Source organism: Phacochoerus africanus, chromosome 2 (assembly GCF_016906955.1).
Source record: "Phacochoerus africanus isolate WHEZ1 chromosome 2, ROS_Pafr_v1, whole genome shotgun sequence".
Taxonomy (NCBI): Eukaryota; Metazoa; Chordata; class Mammalia; order Artiodactyla; family Suidae; genus Phacochoerus; species Phacochoerus africanus.
The window spans coordinates 191,086,968-191,107,532 of record NC_062545.1 but is presented as its reverse complement, the minus strand read 5'-3'; the positions used below and the strand labels follow the sequence as shown (position 1 = coordinate 191,107,532).

The following is a 20,565-nucleotide window of genomic DNA, read 5'->3' as shown; positions in this document are numbered from 1 at the left end:
AATTCTGAGCAAATTAGAAAACCTCAAGATGTTTTATTGCTCATCAAAAACTTAACAAATCTTTAATAACCACAAGATGAGTAGCTGGTATCCTCTGGAGTTATGCAAAGAAGCAGCTATGGTGGCGACCATCAGGTCCACCAGAACAGAGGCACAAAAAGTTTGTGTGTGATGGACCAGTGAGGGAACTGGAGAAGTCCCATTGTCAAGTGCTAGGCACAGGCGAAATTGGGAAATAGGCACAGTATCTTGGGGTCCTCCCATCACTAGTGTATTCCTGTCCCACAGCTATTCAAGACGCCCTGTAGCCCAGTGCTCCTGAGTTCCCCCATTTCCTTTTCAAGAATAAATCTCCTGTGTCCTATTTCCTTGGGGTCCTTCATGCTCTCCATTTTTTTTAGAGTGCGCAAGGGAGGTTTAATTTAGCAAACCAATTCTTTTTTATGTGTTAGTGAGCTAGTGTGTAATCCCTTCTATGTACCAGATCTCCAGAAGGCTCTGAAAGAATGAGTCACCCTAGGGTAACTGGTCTGCTCTAGGGAGTAGTTTCCTCAGTTCAAGACTCTGTTCTCAGTAGCAAGTGTTCTGAAACACAAATATATCTGAATCTGATATAAACCACAATGCCCATATACAGTTTACCTGGGGATGTACCAAGGGAACTACACCCTAGTGTGAAGATCACCTCATTGTTGCCTGGTGAGCATGGAATTGTGTGAGAAGAGTGGATTGTTTCATTGGAAATTTCCATCACACTTTGGGGGTCTGTGGACTGTTCTATTCTACAAGAACTTTTTTTTTTTTAATTTCCCCAATACATTACTTTTTTTCCTGCTGTACAGCATGGTGACCCAGTTACACATACATGTATACATTCTTTTTTCTCATATTATCATGCTCCATCACAAGTGACTATACATAGTTCCCAGTGCTACACAGCAGGATCTCATAGGTAATACATCCCAAAGGCAATAGTTTGCATCTATTAACCCAAGCTCCCAGTACATCCCACTCTCTCCCCTCCCCCTTGGCAACCACATGTCTGTTCTCCAAGTCCATGATTTTCTTTTCTGTGGAAAGGTTCATTTGTGCCTTACATTAAATTCCAGATATAAGTGATAGCATATGGTATTTGTCTTTCTCTTTCTGACTTACTTCACTCAGTATGAGAGTCTCTAGTGGACTTCCTGTGTGGCTTACAACATAACTACTTGGTGTTGCTTCTGCAGTGGCTGTGGCTTGACCCCTGGCTCGGTAACTTCTCTTTTCTAAGATCATGAATCCCTGACTAGAATCAGAACAGCTACTCTCAGAGCCCATTCCTAAGGTACCTCCCTTCTGGTGGCTCCTTGTCTAGAGTCCCTTTCTCCAAACTCCATTATTTTGACTGTATATCCCCCTCTTCACGGAGACTAGGAATCATGAGCCAGCTGAGTTTGGATCCTAGTTCTACTATTTATTGCAAGCTGTGTGATGTAGGGCAGTTACCCTGCCTGCACTTCAATTTTTACATCTGTTCAAAGGAGATATACTTGCATCAGAGGATTCTTGTGATGATTAAATTATATAATTTAGATTAATTATCTTCTAATTTTATTACTATTTAAATATTTATGTTAATAATAATTAAACAATGAGATGGAGCTTTGGAAAGATCTAGTTCAGTTACTCATTTAGTTCAAGAATTCTTTCATAGTATTTCAACAAGCTTACAGATTTTCTTCATATGTTACAATTTAATGGACTGCTTTCCAATGGTTTATACAGAGATGACTTGATCTCACTAATATGCTATTTCTCAAGCTAATTGTTGGACAAGTTGCCTCTGGGGAGGTTTCTTAAAGCCAGTGGACCCAATTTATCATCTTTTGCTGAGTATTTTTTTTCCAAAATATATATGCTTCGGCCCCACCCTAAATACCCCAGATTATAAGCCATGGGTATAATGTCTTTGGATTAGTAATTTTAGTATTCCTCGGGTGATTTAAAATGTCTATCATCAGTTTACAGCCACTGAGTTGATGCAACCCATGGTGTATGGCTTCTGTTAGTCCTGTTCATTCTCTCTCCCCAAGCTCCAGCATTTGTACTTTTTTGATTTAATTGGTTTGAATTAGGCCATACTGTAATGAGAAACCCTCAAATCTCAATGCCTTAACTCAACAAAATGCTTATTTCTAGCTCACACAAAATCTAATGCTAGTTGATGGGGTTTTTCTTATGCAAGTGGATCCAAACCCACTCTCTCTTGTGCCACCAAATACCAATATATGGCTTCCCAGGTTGCCATGCCTGGAGGAGAGAGAGCTGGAAGAGCATATTAGCACTTCAGAGCCTCCTCCTGGAAATGACACATGTACACTTTTGCTTATGAGCCATTGGTCAGAATTATTAACATGGTGCTCCCCTGATGCATAGGCATAGTGGAAATTTGATGAGTATCAATCAAGTCCTTATCACAGACCTCTTATACGATTATCTCTTGTTATAGATCTTCATAGCACTTGTCATTACCCAACACATTAAAGATGCATTTCTTTGCTTATTGCTTGTTTTTACCACATATACTTTAAGCTTTTTGAGATCACACACTTTGTTTCAATGTTGCATCTCAAGTGCTTACAGTGGTGCCTGGTAAATTTGTAGAGACTCAGTGAACATTTGATGACTAAATGAATCGTGACTCCAGACACATAAATGAAGCCACTGAAGTATGTTATGGGATTTTATTGTATGTCACTGTGTTTTATAGCTTGTGCTCTTTCCCAAGAGATCATTTAAATTGTATTGAACCCAGTGAAAGTTTTAAAATTATAGGCCAATTAGGAAGAGCATATTGTGTGTGGCTCCCCTGTTGTTACTCATGAAGGTCATCTGTTTCTTGGCTATGCCCTCCTAAAGTGATCAGCCCAGCAAAGGGCAAATGGAGTCAGCAGAGAAAGATGCTTTCTGAGGTTGAGCTGACATAGCCAATAATAGATTTGAGTTGACAAAGCAAAGGTGATATCACCGTAGGCCAGGGTTCAGCCTTTCTTTGCTGAGCCCGTGGAATTTGTACCAGATCAGTCTATTGAAACTTTATAACCCTTATAAAATGGGAAAACTTTCTGCAGTAAATGCTGCTTATTATTTTGAATACTGTAGAGCTTAACTGAAAACAAAGCTTGTTATTAAGTTTGGTATAGAGACAGACAGTATTATATGGTGATTAAGGCATGAGCTCTAGAGTAAGGCAGATTTGGGTTTGAACCCTGGTGCACCATTTATGGCCTAAAACTTCCCAGGCTTCATCTGTAAAGTATGACTAGTAATTCCTACTCCCTTGAATTGTAATGATATTTAAATTGACTGCGTTGAATACTGTTTTTATGATGCTTAGATTAGTAGAAGACCTGGCTCATTATAAATGGCAGCAATTATTATCACATTCTATGATTGGATCATGTTTTCTGCACTAGATAAGGCTCCTGGGCTACAGTTAGTAATGGCGGTTACCAAGAATACGGGAGACTATTGAGGCAACAGGATGGACTCTTGATGGATCAGCCCCTTCGCCTTCCAACTGTATGGCAGGCCTACAGAGCACAGCCATGGCAGCCCAGCCGTACACCTGAGCTCCATCAGCAGCTTGCCCTCCTTCTGTGTACTTAGCATTCCTGTTCTCTGAAATGGAGAGGATCTGAGTGGGCAGCTTTATCACCATCTGATGCTCTCCTTCACACCTCATCTCATCAATATTTAGCTCACCCCCCCAACACTAATCTACTCAGGCTAGCTATGGATTTCTCTCAACACAGAATGACCAGGGGAGTAGCAGCTTAAGCTGAAAAAAGCATTAGGGCTACTTCGGTTTAAAAGGGATTGAGGAGTTCCCATCATGGCGCAGTGGTTAACGAATCCGACTAGGAACCATGAGGTTGCAGGTTCGGTCCCTCCCCTTGCTCAGTGGGTTAAATGATCTGGCATTGCCGCAAGCTGTTGCCGCGAGCTGTGGTGTAGGTTGCAGACGCGGCTCGGATCCCACGTTGCTGTGGCTCTGGCATAGGCCGGTGGCTACAGTTCCGATTGGACCCCTAGCCTGGGAATCTCCATATGCCGTGGGAGCGGCCCAAGAAATAGCAAAAAGACAAATAATAATAATAATAATAATAAAATAAAAAATAAAAAATAAAATAAAATAAAAGGGACTGAATTCATGGCAAACTTGGAATATTGCAGACTTCTCTTCCCCATTTCCCAAGGCATGACTCAGAAAATTCACCCTTCTGATCTATTTTTAATGGCAAATTACTTTCTAAAATCAGATTCTTTAGGAATATTTGAAATAATACTTAGGGGCAAGGATTAGCCACATTCTTGTGATGATAAACATGGAATCACCCCTTTAGAGGGGAGAGACAAATCCTTGAGGGTTTATTGGTTTCTTATATAAAACACTTCAGATGACTACCATTTCTCTAAAAAAAAAACCTCTTCCATTTTTGTTTTATGCTTTCACTTATCCTGAGTAGGAAGGAAGCTTTGGTATGCTTCATATTCTGGGCAGTCTCCTGTCTGCCTGGTCCCCTATAGGCTGACAGACTGGTACCAGGCAGGGAGCAGGATTTATGCAGTATTTCTGTCTCCATCTAGGGAGGTTTCTTGCAACATCTGGCTTGTTTGGTGCCCTTTCTTCTTTGTTGTCTACCATTTTCATGATTTCAAAAATAATTGTGCATCAGTTTATTCCAAAAATTCATACAAGGTATTTCGCAAGCTCTGACAAAGACTTGTCATCCTTAAAACAGTATGTATTTTAATCGTCCTTTAAGGAAGACAAAGTTAGGGTTGATTCTTCAAATACTAACTCTTATTTATGATTTAAGTGAGCACTAATGCTTCTATTTTTTAAAGATATTTAAAATAGATTATTATGGAGTCATACATACATTGAGGAGAATAATGAACTTCCAAATATAGATCTACAAAATTTAACAATCGTTACCATTTTTTTCATGTTTGTTTTATCTACTTTTGGGGGAGCATTTGAAAATTAAGTCACCACCATCAGAATATTTCAGAGTACATCTCTAAACATAGGAACATTTTCTTATGTAACCACAGGAGTAATGCCCAGTTCGCATTCATATTCCCTCAAGAATCCTATAATTCTTTTCAGTTGGTCACTTTTAATTAGTCAATGAGAGAACTCTCTTCTATTTTCCACTGTATTAACTTTAATGAGAACATGGAACAGTGGAAGTTTCCCTTGGCTTGTATTTATGATGATCAGATGTATTCCCCCCCCCCCCCCCAGTATTTAATTATGAAAATTTTCAAGGATGCAGAATAGTTGAAAGAATTCTTCAGTGCACACCTGTATACATGGTTTTGTTTAAACTCTCTGCCTTTTGGGGGTGACTGGGACATGGTAGTCTTTATACCTCAGATTCAGTGAGAAAGTGAGTATTCAATGACTTCTTTTTAGGTGGAAGACTTTAAATAATATTGCAAAGCAGATGGATAATATGCTGATTACTTTGTATGGTTTATAAATCTTGAGCGTATCTTCTCCAATTGGGTAGCCCATGCCAGTCTATAAATATTATTAATACTGACTTTCAGTTGACAGTATTTTTCTGGGACGTCCCCAGAGAGCCAGGTGCTGCACTGTAACAGCGGCATCACCATTGTAGGTTAAGTGAGAAAATGATGAGCCGTTTCATCTAATAATGAAGCAGTTGGAACAGGCAATGTGTTTACACCTTATGTAATGTCAGTTGTATTTCAACATTACCCAAAAATACCATGCAAAGGTACTTGGAAAAGAGAAAAACAAATCTGGTTTTTAAAATGTCTGTCTGAGGGTTTCTGCTGTTGCTATGGAGATCAGAGAAGCAGATTTTCACGGCTTTACCACACTGAGCTTGCTTTTGAACAGATTCATGAGACTGTGGACTTTTTTTCCCCCTCCTATTCTGGGTGGTTTTGTTAGACATAACCTTTCCTGGATAATATTAACATATCACTGTGTGAAAGCACATTAGATGCTAATGCTTGGAGTTGTTTTTAGCAGAACGGTTTAACAATACCGGATTCGTTTTTCCTTTGCATGTTTTTAAATAGAGTGACTCCCCTAATCAGTGTTAACATAGAGCTCAGCTTGGAGCATAAGGAAATGTTAGTTTAATATTTTAGTGCCATCTGCTGTAAGTTTCATGGCATTCTACTCCATCTGGTTTATTTGCAGCTATTCCTCCCCCTTTTTTTTAGTTTTAGTAGAACAAGGCCTGTTTCTTCCTATGAGGCATTTGTCAGAGGAATATGTTCCCTTGGCTCTAGGTGTTCATTTCCTGAAGACTTCTATTTCGGCTTAGTGCAATGTGCGCGTGCGTGCGTGCATGCATATATGTGTGAGAATTAATAAGCAGTTAACACATTCCTAGACCTCTGCTTTATCTCAAATCACAGCCTGGTTCTTGGTGAGTGAACATTTATAAATTCAGCAACATCATTAACTAAGTAATTATTGAAAACCTGTTACATGCCAGGCTCTTTCCTAGGCACAATAGAGGTTAAGGAAAGCATGGAGAACAAAGGAGATGCCCTGCTCCCATATACATTCAGTAAGTGCAGGAGACTAACATATATGCAGGGAAACACGTATTACAGTATTACGTAGTGGTAAGTGCTATGAATTAAAAATTGAGCAGGCTAAGGGGAGCTATTTTAAATAAGATGGTCAGATATAGAAGATAGAATTAAACTATTGCCCTGGACGCCTCTAATGTTAAGGTTGCTAACAAAGACAACAAATGTGCCTTCTAACCTGAACCTTGAGGTTCCTATTAAAGATAGAGTCATCTTATTGTTAATCAGTTACCTTTCAACATCAAGCAGAAACATTACACAAATGAAAAATCTGTTTTTTTGAGAGCTGTCAGACAGTTTCTACCATTGCTATGGAACCAGGTGGACCTTGGAATTTAACTCAGGTAAGCATTTCTGTAATTCCCCACATGATTGGAACACTTCTCTGTGTCTAGTTCTTTGCTAAGTTTCATGGAGGTCACCAGAGGATTTTAAGTCAGAAGCTACTCTCTAGAAGTTGCTTTTGAGTGAATGCTTCACCAGCTCTCAACCCATCCAGGGTGTAGAATAAATGCAAATGGAAATTTAAATAATAACACTAGGTACCATGGTGATTAACTCTGACTACACATGTTGTCAGTCTTAAGTACAGTCATACTGGGTTTCAGAGGAGAGAAAAGTGTTAAGATGCCCAGTGAATTTCTCTTTCCCACACTCTTTAAAGATCAGTTTGAGCTGAACATTGAGCTCATGGAGATTACTAACATGCTTATCATTAGAAACAAAAGAGAATCTAAATTATGCAATTAGAACTATGACCTATCCATGTGGAGTCCTCTGTGTGTATATGTATGTGTATGTTCACGTGGACTCACCCACTTACATGTGGACATGCTCATTCATTCATTCATGAATCAAGTCTCTAGCACCCACTGCATGTAATCGATGGGGTTGTGTGAGGAAGCAAAGATGATACGATATAGTCCTTGCCCACAAGGCATTTGTAAGGACAGGCATATAAACAAATTAATGCAATAATGTGTTGGAGTGATAAGAGTCCTAGTTTTCCTAGCTCTGTCTATATGCCTGATTTACATTGCAATGGCTGAAATTTTGTATGAGTATTTTGACCTTTCTGGGCAAATTTTCTCATATCTTAAAAAAATCTGGGACAGAGAGAAGTATTAGCAGGGTAATTATTACTGTTCCTTTCTTACTTTGAGGAGAAAGATTGAATTGTTCTGAAGTGATGACAGTATTTGTTTCGGCTTACTGTGAAATGAGCCACAGAAATTGAATCATTGCTTTAACAGCTTGAGTGCCGTCATCAGATGCTGTAGTGATAGTATACCAATGGGAAATAAGCAAATGATAAAAATGTATTTTCTCCCTGTTTTCCTGTTTATTTATTTATTTTTCCCTGTTAGGTTTTTCATAGTTTATTTAGCAGCTGTCTTGTAGTTCTTCCGCACAGATCTAACATGTAGTTCTATGAGTAAAGGAAACCACAGAGTTGCTCTATGAGGCGTTTCCAACGATGTAGGTTTATAGAAAAAGCCCCATCGGGATAGCCCTCAACTCCTGTTTATATAATGCACTTGGTTGGAGTCGGTAGATAACTTTAGAGACTCATTAGCTCTCTGTATAATTAGATATAAATGCTCACCTCAGTAGAGACTGATCACAGGGTAGCTGTCAAGTGAGAGGGGTGGGTGCTGTACTTACTCCTAAGTGTGCAAAGCTCCTATGCCCTGTGCCTAGGAGCTTGGGGTAGCCTGCATAGAAGCAAAAGAAAAAATGGGTTTGGGAATAGGGGGAAGCTGCTGAATGTCTTATTTATCCTCTACTCACTGGAGTGCTTTTCACAAGGCTCTTCTGGATATAAAGGAGAGATTTAAGTCCATCATACTACCCTTGCTGTATATAAAATTTCCATCCAGTTGAGTAGCACTTTCGAAGCTGTAAATGTTGCTTTTTATTGAGTGTTTATATTGATGATCCAGCTCTCTGATTACCTACTTCTCCTCCCTCCCCCCAATCCAATATGCTCAGTTGGCAACAAAATGATATTTTTATGGTCTCTGGTACAGGCTTTGTAGAGGTCACTTTTCCTCCTGATCATGTGTTGGGAAAAATCAGTAAGTAGCAGCAGCAGCATGTCAGACTTCAGGATTAACACTGACTCTTCCCAGATGCTTTCTCTGCATTTCCGTATCTTTTCTCCTGTCTTCTCTCTCACTAGCTGGCTGTTTGATCATTTCTACAATTTCCTTTACTTCTGTACTGTCTGCACAGACAGCGCTAAATTCAGAAAAGAAAAACCCAGCCATCATTTCATTCTGTTATAGGGACACCCTGTCAATGGAAACAAGGACTAGTGTGTAGATTCTGTTGACTCTAGCCCTTTGGAGCTCTGAAAGCTGACTTTTAGGTGCCAGCAGGTTTTCAAAACTCTGACTATTTCTGTTTCTCTTTCTCCTGATGGCAGACCGTATTGTACCCACTGCTCTTTCATTCCATCTTCACAAAGGCATAAGGAGTAGTTTGCTGAGAGGGAACATTGTTACATACTGGATGGGATTTCTGAGCAATGTTGTACAGTCTTCTTAGTAGATCTTTGAACTACCCAGAGATTTGACTATTTGAGGGTTGTTCATAAAAGAATTTGAATTCTGGGATTTTTATGGTAAGACTGTGATATAGCCAGAATATTTACGTTCCCCCCTCCCCTGCAAAATTCATATGTTGAAATACTAATTCTCAGAGATAACAGTATTAGAAGGTATGGCCTTTGGGAGATGCTTAAGAAACCTTTGCCTTTCCAAGGCTGTAAAATGACTCCTGTGTTTTCTTCTAAGAGTTTTATAGTTTTAATTCTTACATTTAGGTCTTTGATCAATTTTGAGTTAATTTTTTAATTTAGTGTGAGATAGGAGTCCAACTTCAGTCTTTTCTATGTGGATATCCACTTGTTCCAGAATCATTTGTTAAAAAGACTATTTTTCACTGAAGTATCTTGTCATCCTGGTCCAAAAAAAAAAAAAATGACCATAAATGTGAGAGTTTATTTCTAGTTTATCAGTTCTAGTCTATTGATCTATATTTCTAGCCTTATGCTAGTACCATACTGTTTTGTTTAACGTAGCCCTGTAGTAAGTGAAATCTGTAAGTGTAAGTCTTCCAGCCTAGTTCTTCTTTTTCAATAATGTTTTAGCTATTCTGGGTCTTTTGCATTCCATATGTATTTTAGAATCAACTGAAAAACAGAAATTAATAGATTGCTTGGACCTTGATAGGGATTACTTGAAAGGGACTATATTGAATCTGTAGTTTGGGGAATATTACCATGTTAACAATATTAAGACTTTAAAATCACAAACATGGGCTACCTTTCCATTTAATTATTTAATTTATTTCAACACTGTTTTGTAGTTACCTTTGTATAAGTCTTGCACTTATTTTATTAAATTTATTTCTAATTACTTTATTCTTTTTGATGCTTATCATACCACCACCTGTTTTTTTTTAAATATGGTTTTATTGGAATATAGATGCATTCATTTGGTTACAAATTGTCTTTGGCCCTTTTTTTTTTTTTTTTTTTTGCTACAAGGGCAGAGTTGAACAGTTGCAACTTAGACCATATAGCCCACAAAATCTAAAATATTTACTCTCTGTTTCTTTACAGGAAGAATTTGCTAATCTTTGTTTTAGAATATAATTTATTTTTGGAAAATGCTGATCTCTTGTTTTCTCCTCCAGAGATGCTATGTTTTAAGATGGAAAAAGAATCAGAGTTATCTTATTTGATGTTGAGAGATCCAAATTACATAGGATAAGATGGGTTTTGGAATTAGTGAAACCTAGGTCCAATCCTGGGCCATCACCTTCTATTTGATGTCTTTGAAATTCTGTCTCTTCTCTTTGAAATTTTAGTTTCCTTTTCATAAGAAGGCAGAAGGTGACTTGCTAATGTGATTTGTAAGAGCAAATGTCAAGAACTGGGCCCAGAACTCAAAACTTCCACATATTTGTCCATTTTCGTTTCCACCCCTTGAGAGTTAAATTCTGACCAGGAGATATAAATTAAAAGTTGCTTTTCCCCTATTTCCCTCTCTAAATTCTTAATATCAGCTTGTTAGATGTGCCTTTATTACTTATTTATGCCATTTCTTCTTCATAAAAATTTAAGTGCAGAAAAATATGTTGGTTACCCAATATTAGATGATATTGGAACAAGTTTTATTTTCCCTTTAAGAAAAATATCATACCTCCATTCCTTAGTAATGACATTCTGGTTTGGCTCATAAACATTTGTGGTAGCCCTAATGAGATTAAAAACATAGTTGTTATAGCCACCAAAAGCATATCTCCTGCAGTATCTATTTTGTTCGTATAGATGACAACAGTCTTCCAGCTGGAACAGATTCAGATGGGTTTTCTCTCGCTCCATGACTTGAATCTACTCCAGAAGAATGTTGACTATACTAAATGAATCAAAATATTATTCAAAAGCATTGCTTTTAAAGGTAAAATATAGACTTCCACTCACAACTGAAAGTTTCAAAATGCTTCAGAAAGGTAACCCAATGGTTATCTAAAAACAAAGATTATATGAGAAACAAACCTTAAATCTAGTGCCTACAGAAAAATAGATGGCTTTCTCAGTCACAGTATTTTTTACCTTGATTCTTAATGCTTTACAGAAATTAAGTGTTGTAATCTATTAATAAAATGGCAGGATGTTATGACTGCTCATCCTTTAAGTGGAATGTAATATTAGAAATGATTACCGTTGAGACGATGTTATCTTTTTCTGTAAATCAGGGAACCGCCATTTTTTAAAATCTGACTGATCAAAGAGCTCAGAATCAGAATTTCTGGGTTAGAAGGAACCACTGGAAAAATGAAACAAAGCTTTATGAACATTCTCTGTGACAGGGGACTCATTGCTTCCAATCTGACTTTCTATCCTTGGTCAGTTCTGAAATTTATCTCACATGTTGATGCTACTTATCCATTAATCCTATTATGTCATGTCAGGACATAAAATAAAAAAAAATACTAACTGTCATAATAACCTTGAACTCTTGCTTTTCCAGATTCTAAATTTCCATTGCTGTCAGCGAAGACAGATTGGTTTCAAGTCTGTACCATTTATCCCCTTTTGTATGTTCCCTAGTTTTTCCAACCCCCTTTTCTGAGTGTTATGCAGAACATCTTTCTGAGTAGTATATGAGCTGGATAGATCATTCTGTAGCAGGACACTATGGACACTTAATTTCTACCAGTTCAACCTAAAGGCACATTGCCTCTTTGTCAGCCGCATCACACTGTTTGTTGACTTTTGTTGAGTTCACATTATCTAATACACATACATCTTTACTTATATATGCTAGTAGAAAAACTACATTTCCTCTATCTAGTATTATTATGGTTGGCACTTTGAGTGGAAGTACTAGACCTTGCATTTTATTGCTACTAAACTTGGTCTTGTGAGGTTAACTGTATTTTTCTAGACTGTCAAAATTTTGGAGTATTCTTTCACTCAGTGCATTTGCCATCTCTGACAACTTCTGCATTATCTATGTGTATGATCACTGGCTTCCTACCTAACATGGATAAAAGGTTTGATAGTCCAAATCCTGTTAATGGGCTATTAAAATCTTCTCTTCAGATTTAAACTCAATTCCATAAGCATTTATTCAGCATGTACTTGGTAACAGACAGGAGTAACAGCTGAGAATTTTTTTGCTTAACATTCTCAATAAGAATTTGTTTTTTTATGATTTTTGTTTTTTCCTTTATAGTCGGTTTACCGTGTTCTGTCAATTTCTACTGCCCAGAAAAGTGATCCAATTGTATCATATATATATACACTCTTTTTCTCACATTATTATTCTCCACCATGTTCCTTCACAAGTGACTAGCTATAGTTCCCTGTGCTATACAGCAGGATCTCATTTCTTATCCACTCCAAATGCAGTAGTTTGCATCTATTAACCCTAGACTGCCAGTCCATCCCACTCCCTCCCCATCCCCCTTGGCAACCACATGTCTGTTCTCCAAGTCCATGATTTTCTTTTCTGCGGAAAGGTTCATTTGTGTTGTATCTGAGATTCCAGATATTAGTGATATCTTGTGGTTTTTGTCTTTGTCTTTCTGACTTACTTCGCTTAGTATGAGAGTCTCTAGTTGCTGCAAATGACATTATTTTGTTCTTTTTGTGGTTGAGTAGTATTCCATTGTATATTTATACCACCTCTTCTTAATCCATTCACCTGTCAATGGACATTTGGGTTGTTTCCATGTCTTGACTATTGTGAATAGTGCTACAGTGAACATATGGGTGCATGTATCTTTTTCAAGGAAAAATCTTTCCAGATATATGCCCAAGAGTGGGATTGATGGGTCATATGGTAGTTCTATATTTACTTTTCTGAGGTACCTCTGTGCTATTTTCCATAGTGGTTGTACCAATTTACATTCCCACCAACAGTGTAGGAGGGTACCCCTTTCTTCACACCCTGTATCTAGCACTTGTTATCTGTGGACTTATTAATGATGACCATTCTGACTGGTGTGGGGGTGGTACCTCATAGTAGTTTTGATTTGCATTTCTCTAATAACCAGTGATATTGAGCATTTTTTCATGTACTCGTTGGCTATCTGTATATCTTCTTTGGAGAAATGTCTGTTCAGGTCTTTTGCCCATTTTTCAGTTGAGTTGTTTTTTTTTGCTGTTGAGTTCTAAAGGTGTTGGTATATTTTAGAGATTAAGCCCTTGTCAGGTGCATCATTTGAAACTATTTTCTCCCATTCCATAGGTTGTCTTTGTGTCTTTTTTTTTTTTAATGGTTTCCTTTGCTGTGCAAAAGCTTGTCAGTTTGATTAGGTCCCATTGGTTTATTTTTGCTTTTATTTCTGTTGACTTGGGAGACTGACATAAGAACGCATTTGTAAGGTTGATGTCAGAAAACATTTTGCTTATGTTCTCTTCTAGGAGTTTGAAGGTGTCTTATCTTACATTTAAGTCTTTCTGAGTTTATTTTCTTGCATGGTGTGAGGGTGTGTTCCAATTTCATTGATTTACATGCGACTGTCCAGTTTTCCCAGCACCACTTGCTGAAAAGACTGTCTTTTTCCTGTTTTATTTTCTTGCCTCCATTGTTGAAGATTAATTGACCATAGCTGTCTGGCTTTATTTCTGGGTTCTCTATTCTGTTCCATTGTTCTGTATGTCTGTTTTGGTACTAGTACCACACTGTCTTGTTGACTGTGGCTTTGTAATAGTGCCTGAATTCTGGGAGAGTTATGTCTCCTGCTTGGTTTTTATTCCTCAGGATTGCTTTTGCAATTCTGGGTCTTCCATGGTTCCATATAAATTTTTGGATTGTTTGTTGTAGTTGTCTGAAAAATGTCATGGGTAATAGGGATTGCATCGAATCTGTATATTGCTTTGGGTAGCTGGCCATTTTTACAATATTAATTCTTCCAACCCAGGAGCATGGGATATCTTTCCATTTCTTTGAATCCTCTTTAATGAGAATTTATTTTTTTATGGCTGCACCCATGGCATATGGAAATTTCCCAGCCAGGGACTGAATCTAAGCCATAGCTATGTCCTACACCAGAGCTGTAGGAGTGAATTCCTTTCCCCTGAACTAGATCAGGAATGAAACCTACTCCTCTGCAGCAACCTGAGCTGCTGTAGCTGAATTCTTAACACACTGCACCACAAAAGGAACTCCCACAGTGGAGAATTTAATGATAAACAAGATAGGATGGTAGTCTCAAACAAATCATCACTATATGTAGAGAAGGACATCTAAACAAATAACCATAGTATACAGTAATGGCACAGTAACAAAGATGTGAACAGGGGACACAGAGGAGAGGCCAGTAATTACCTGAGGAGGTTCATGATGAGGTGATATTTGAACCAATCTTGAAAGAGGATGAGGTGTTTGTGAGAGGAAGGGAGAAGAGAGTCTGAGTGTTATTCATTAATTGACATTTATTCACAGCAAAGCAAAATGTTGTTTTCCTGAGAGTTCTTCTTTTGGGGAGCAAGTAGACCATATGAGACTCTACCACAATAAATAATGTTAGCCAACCTCACCTAAACTTGAGGATATCCAGTGGTTACTTCACAAAATTGTAGCAATCATATTCTTTGAGAATGGGCAATTCCATTTAAAAATTCTCTAGATCTTGGAGTTCCCGTCATGGTGCAGTGGTTAATGAATCTGACTAGGAACCATGAGGTTGTGGGTTCGATCCCTGGCCTTGCTCAGTGGGTTAAGAATCCGGCATTTCCGTGAGCTGTGGTGTAGGTCACAGACACAGCTCAGATCCTGCATTGCTGTGGCTGTGGCGTAGGCCAGCAGCTACAGCTCTGATTAGACCCCTAGCCTGGGAACCTCCATATGCCCCAGGAAGCGGCCCTAGAAAAGGCAAAAAGACAAAAAGAAAAAAGAAAAAGAAAGAAAAATCTCTAGATCTTGTGTTCTTCTGATATTTGCTCCTTGAAGTTGATTAGGAGGCTCTAAGTAATTTACTGTACCTTAAGTTTAAGGTTTAGGGTCCAAGAATAGGAAAAACTCTTTCTTTTAATTTTTTTTTTCTTTTTATGGCTACACCAGTGGTGTACGGAAGTTCCCAGGCTAGGTGTTGAATTGGAACTACAGGACTACACCACAGCCACTGCAACACCGGAACTAAGCCACATCTGTGACCTACACTGCAGCTTGTGGCGACGTAGGATCCTTAACCCACTGATCAAGAGTAGGGACCAAACCCACATCCTCATGGAGACTCTGTCGGGTTCTTAATCCACTAAGCCACAATAGCAACTCTAAAAAACTCTTTCTTGATGGCCTATTTTTATTGACCTAAATCTCTGATTTGTGACAGACTCATCTATTTTGGAGGAACAACTCTTGTCCAGATTACATCCTTCAAGAGCTAGGGTATAATAGCTTCAAGCTTCTTCTACCATTATTTAGGACCCCTGAGAATCATAGTCAGCTGTCAACTCCACATCTTGATAGAAATTCAGAAATTTTTTGCTGGCAACATATGGATTTGTCACCAGACCTTCCATCCCTAGCCCCATGATTAGGTAATGGAACCGTAGTCAATTGCATTTTCCATTTAGTATCTCTACAAGGATGATCAATGCAGCAAAATATTTTCTCCTTTAAAAGCCACAACAAAAATTAAAACAGCTTTTCTTCTTTCGCAACAAAACCTAAGGATGCAAAAGAACTTGTCCTTCTATTAAGCTATGCTACTGACCTTTTAAGTGGTGTTTTGGCCCTAAGAATGATGAGTGACTTGGGCAGAAAGCCATCTGAAAACATCAAGGTAATTCTGCAGTGGTCCAGTCATTCAATTAGTTGGAAGTGACCATGCCATTTAGCAATGATCCTGCAACCTTAAAAGCAAAGTCATTCCACCTGCTGCCTCAGCAAAAAGGAACATGACCTTGTCCTCTGCCAGGCAGGTAAATGCAGGTATTAAATTGCCATTGACAGTGGAGAAGTATAGAAGTTTATTTTTTTCAGGTTGATGCCTAAATCTTTTTTTTTACTTTTTTAGTTTTATAATGATTTTAATTTTTTCCATTATAACTGGTTTACAGTGTTCTGTCAATTTTCTACTGTACACCAAGGTGACCCAGTCACACATACATGTATACATTCTTTTTCTCACATTATCATGCTCTACCATAGTGACTAGATATAGTTTCCAGTGCTACACAGCAGGATCTCATTGTTTATCCATTCCAAAGATGCCTAAATCTTTAAAAAAATTTTTTTTGGGTATAGTTACCTTACAGTGTTCTGTTAGTTTCAGGTATATAGCAAAGCAAATCAATTATACATATAAATATGTTAAAACATAGATAAATTTTTGGAACCTATCTAAATAGTTGTTCTGATGTCAACTTCACCTGCTAAATTTGTCTAAATCTCCAGGGAAGCCAAGAATAAAATGAGGGCCCTAAGAAATAATATTTTTAAACCTACTCTAAATTTCTGATAGTTTGCTATTCTTTGTAGCTTTTGTCATGGTTTTAAATTATAGATTTATCCCTCTATTCATTCATTAATGATTATGTTCCTGAAAGAGTATAAGCTGATGGAGGGCATGGGTCATGTTTTGTTTGTCATTGTTCATATGCTCACTACCTACCACAGTTATCTTCCTTGACCTGAAGGAACTCAGAGTCCAGTAGAAAAAAAGTGATGATTACTTGTTGCTTTTTCTTTCTCTGCTTCTTGAGCCCATAATCTTGTTGGTATTGCATACATCAGCCTAGGGCTGAATATTCCTGGAGTGTAGTACCCCTAGTGAAGGTTCTTAAGGCAAGGTGAGTGCCAGAGAAGAATCTCCTTTCGTGATCCCTTTCCTCTGGTCAACCCCTATTCAAAGGCAAAAGTGGAAGCAGCATTCATAGACACATGTCTGAGATGAGAAATAGTGAATGTAACACATGTATTTTCCCTCAATCTCTTCTTTGTCTGTAATTTAAATGATTGATAGGAATTCCATTATGTATACATTTATTATTTCACTCATTTAATAAACATTATGAAATGCCTATATTTTGCAAGCCAGGGACCACATTAAAATAATGAATAAATAAAAAATACAACAAACATATCAGCATTCCTTTCAGGGTGGTTCCCTATAAGGCTAGGGGATAGTGTATTGGCAGATAGCAAACTGGAAGGATGACTGGGGTAACTGAGGATTTACCTGCTTGAAGAGGTATACATGGTGGCAACTGAGAGTACCTTTGGGTTCTGTTTCACCACTAATCTGACATCCTTTGGCTCTTCCACATAAAGGCTGCTTAAGATCACTACTCCCCTTCATCACTTTCAAGTGTGATCTCGATCTCTCTCTCTTTCTCTCTCTGTGTATAAATAAATAAATAAGATTGGGGAGCCACATCAACATATCATTTGAATGTTTTTCTATAAACTCAATCTGTGAAGTGTTAGAATTTTTCTGATATAGATAGGTTAAGTGGATAGATAGATAGATAGATAGATAGATAGATAATATCCAGCTAAACTGAAACTGTGCTGAGATAATCAAAAGTAGATTTAGGAACCAATAGTTAAAGTCATAGACAAAAGGAAAGAATTATTCTTAATGTGTATGAGCAAAAAAGATGGCAAATTCTTTGTCACCCTACCAAGTCATTGAATTCTTCAGCCTTATCTAGTTTCTAACAAAGAATTCCTGGATCTCAGTGGTTTACAAACAAAAAATAGTTTCTCTTCTGAACATTGTCAGGATTTGGCTCTGATAATCTCTTTTAGGCTTGGCCCCATGTGGTTTTTTTTCATTTTGGAACCCAGACTAAAAGAGCAGCCCCAACCTAGGACATGCAATTCTCTTGGTGCAAGGGTGGAGTGAGTGGGCCCCAGCCAAGCCACATAGTCACAAGAAGTTTCTACTCAGATGTGGAAAATGAGTGTTCCCTCACATCCCATCAGTGGAAGCATGGCACATAACCAAGACTGAAGTCAATGTGTGGGAAGTCAGTGAATAGGAAGACAGTGATAAGCAGGATGAAGGAAAGGAGGAGCAGATAAAGTACACAAATAATTATGCAGTCTGCCAGTCAGCATTAAAACTCCTTGGACTCTATGGCCCTCAGCTACATTGCTATAAAAAATGATGTTCTGTTTTGAAAACAACTGAAAATAAAAACCTTTAGTTCACTGTATACTGGGGAGATTTGTGAGGCTTTAACTTATATACAGTACTATACTTGAAACCTTAAAGAATAGACATTCCTATAATCAGGATTCTTTTCATCCACATGGCAAAACTTTTGGGTTAAGTTCTTTTACAGTTGCTAGGAGTGATAATTTTATAACAAAGCAGAAACCTTCTGATGTGCCTTTAGGCAAAAACTGGGATGACCAGCTAAGAACCATCCCAAAATGTAATATGCTGTTTAAGTAGACATTCAAGCGGAATATTGTCAGTGTTGCCCAAAATAGTAAAAATGGAAATTATCCAAGAAACCATTTGTGTCTTGAGCATTATTTGAATAATGTCCACATTGGTGACTAGTGTTGACATTAGGGTAAAATACTTTTTTAAAATCTATAATTTTGGAATTTTATAAGTTTAAGTCAGCATTAATCCAAGTATCTTTTTGACCATGATGAATATTATCTAGAAAATGCAGAAATGTCTCATTTCAAAGTAAACATTGATTGCAGAAAAGCCAACTATAGGACCTTGCAACAATGCATCAATAATTTAGTTATTCCAAATGAAGGATTGAATTCAAGGTCTGAGAAAATATATTGCCAATGAGAGTATTCCATATTATTTAAAATATTTTTAATATACTGTTTTTTTTTGTTTTGTCTTTTTTTGCTATTTCTTGGGCCACTCCTGCGGCATATGGAGGTTCCCAGGCTAGGGGCTGAATCGGAGCTGCAGCCACCGGCCTACGCCAGAGCCACAGCAACACAGGAGCCACACCGCGTCTGCAACCTACACCACAGCTCACGGCAACGCCGGATTGTTAACCCACTGAGCAAGGGCAGGGACCGAACCCGCAACCTCATGGTTCCTAGTCAGATTTGTTAACCACTGCACCACGATGGGAACTCCTAATATACTGTTTTAATATGTCAGGGTGACCAGTTGGAAGAGATAAATCCAGTCAGGTCTTGAGACATGAGACACTTTGCAGTCTACAGTGATACTTGTTGACTGAACCTAAGGGCTTACAAAGAGCACACAAATGGATTTAATTATGTCTACAAGTGTGAACAAGCTAAATCTTTCAGTCTGGAAACCTCAGTTTCTTCTTAGGTACACAGATAAAATAATTGACTGTTGGTATATGGCAGTCGTTTTTTATTCATGATGAGTGGGAAGACACTCCTCAGATGCAGAGATACAAATTAATCATGTTCTTTATTATGATGATCTGTATCCTAATCAGTCAGTGAAAAGCCCCTCTCTTATTTTGTATTATTTGATTTCACCTCTTCTTTCTCCTTACTCACTCCCATTCCTCTGTCCTTCACAATATCCATTCTGATGGGAGTGATATCCTTGGGTTTGTATGTATAAACTAACTGTTTGGTATAGGTGTTTTTAATTTTAAAAAGTGATAGTGTGCTGTAATTCACATTCTGCTTCTTATATTTTCCACTTCAAATGTATTACCAAACAGTGGTATATTTGGACCTAGTTCCTTGCTTCCAACTACTACATAATATTTCATTGTATGCATCCATCAGATTTTACTTATGCACTCCTTGATTCTTGATGATGGACTCCTAGGAGGCTTCCAACCCCCCACTACCATTCATATACAGCAGTGTCACAAATATCTCACGTGTCTTCTTATAGATCTATGGCAGAGGTTCTATAGTTATACATTATATAATGGGATTGCTGCTTCATAGGTATTTGCATACGTAATTTAACTAAAGACTGCTAGGTTTTTCGCCAGATGGCTTGAGTGAGTGTACATTCCTGCCAGCCAGGAATGGAAAGGTATTATTTTCTCTTCCTCTTTGGTCTTGCTAGCATTTGGTATTATCTGAATTTCTAATTCTGATCAATCTGACAGCAATAAAAAATCTCTCTCTTTTTCTTAGTTACAAGTGTGGTTGGCATTCTCTCTCTCTCGCTTTTCATTCTTTTTGTTTGTTTGTTTATATCATGATTTTTATTTTTTTCCATTATAGCTGGTTTACAATGTTTTGTCAATTTTCTACTGTACAGCAGGGTGACTCAGTTACACATACATGTATACACTCTTTTTCCTCACATTATCATGCTCCATCATAAGTGACCAGACATAGCTCCCAGTGCTACATAGCAGGATCTCATTGCTAATCCATTCCAAAGGCAATAGTCTGCATCTATTACCCCCAAGCACACCATTCATCCCACTCCCTCCCCATCCTGCTTTGGAAACCACAAGTCTCTTCTGCA

General features: G+C 37.9%; 1 protein-coding gene and 1 non-coding gene across 2 annotated transcripts in view; one reads left to right on the top strand and one right to left on the bottom strand.

Moving 5' to 3' along the window:
* RTN1 (reticulon 1) overlaps positions 1-20,565 on the top strand; it is a 225,811-nt gene that overhangs the window by 126,812 nt on the left and 78,434 nt on the right. The window lies entirely within an intron of this gene.
* Positions 8,019-8,149, bottom strand: LOC125121764 (small nucleolar RNA SNORA18). Its single transcript, XR_007133627.1, has one exon. It is a non-coding gene; the product is annotated as a small nucleolar RNA SNORA18 (small nucleolar RNA).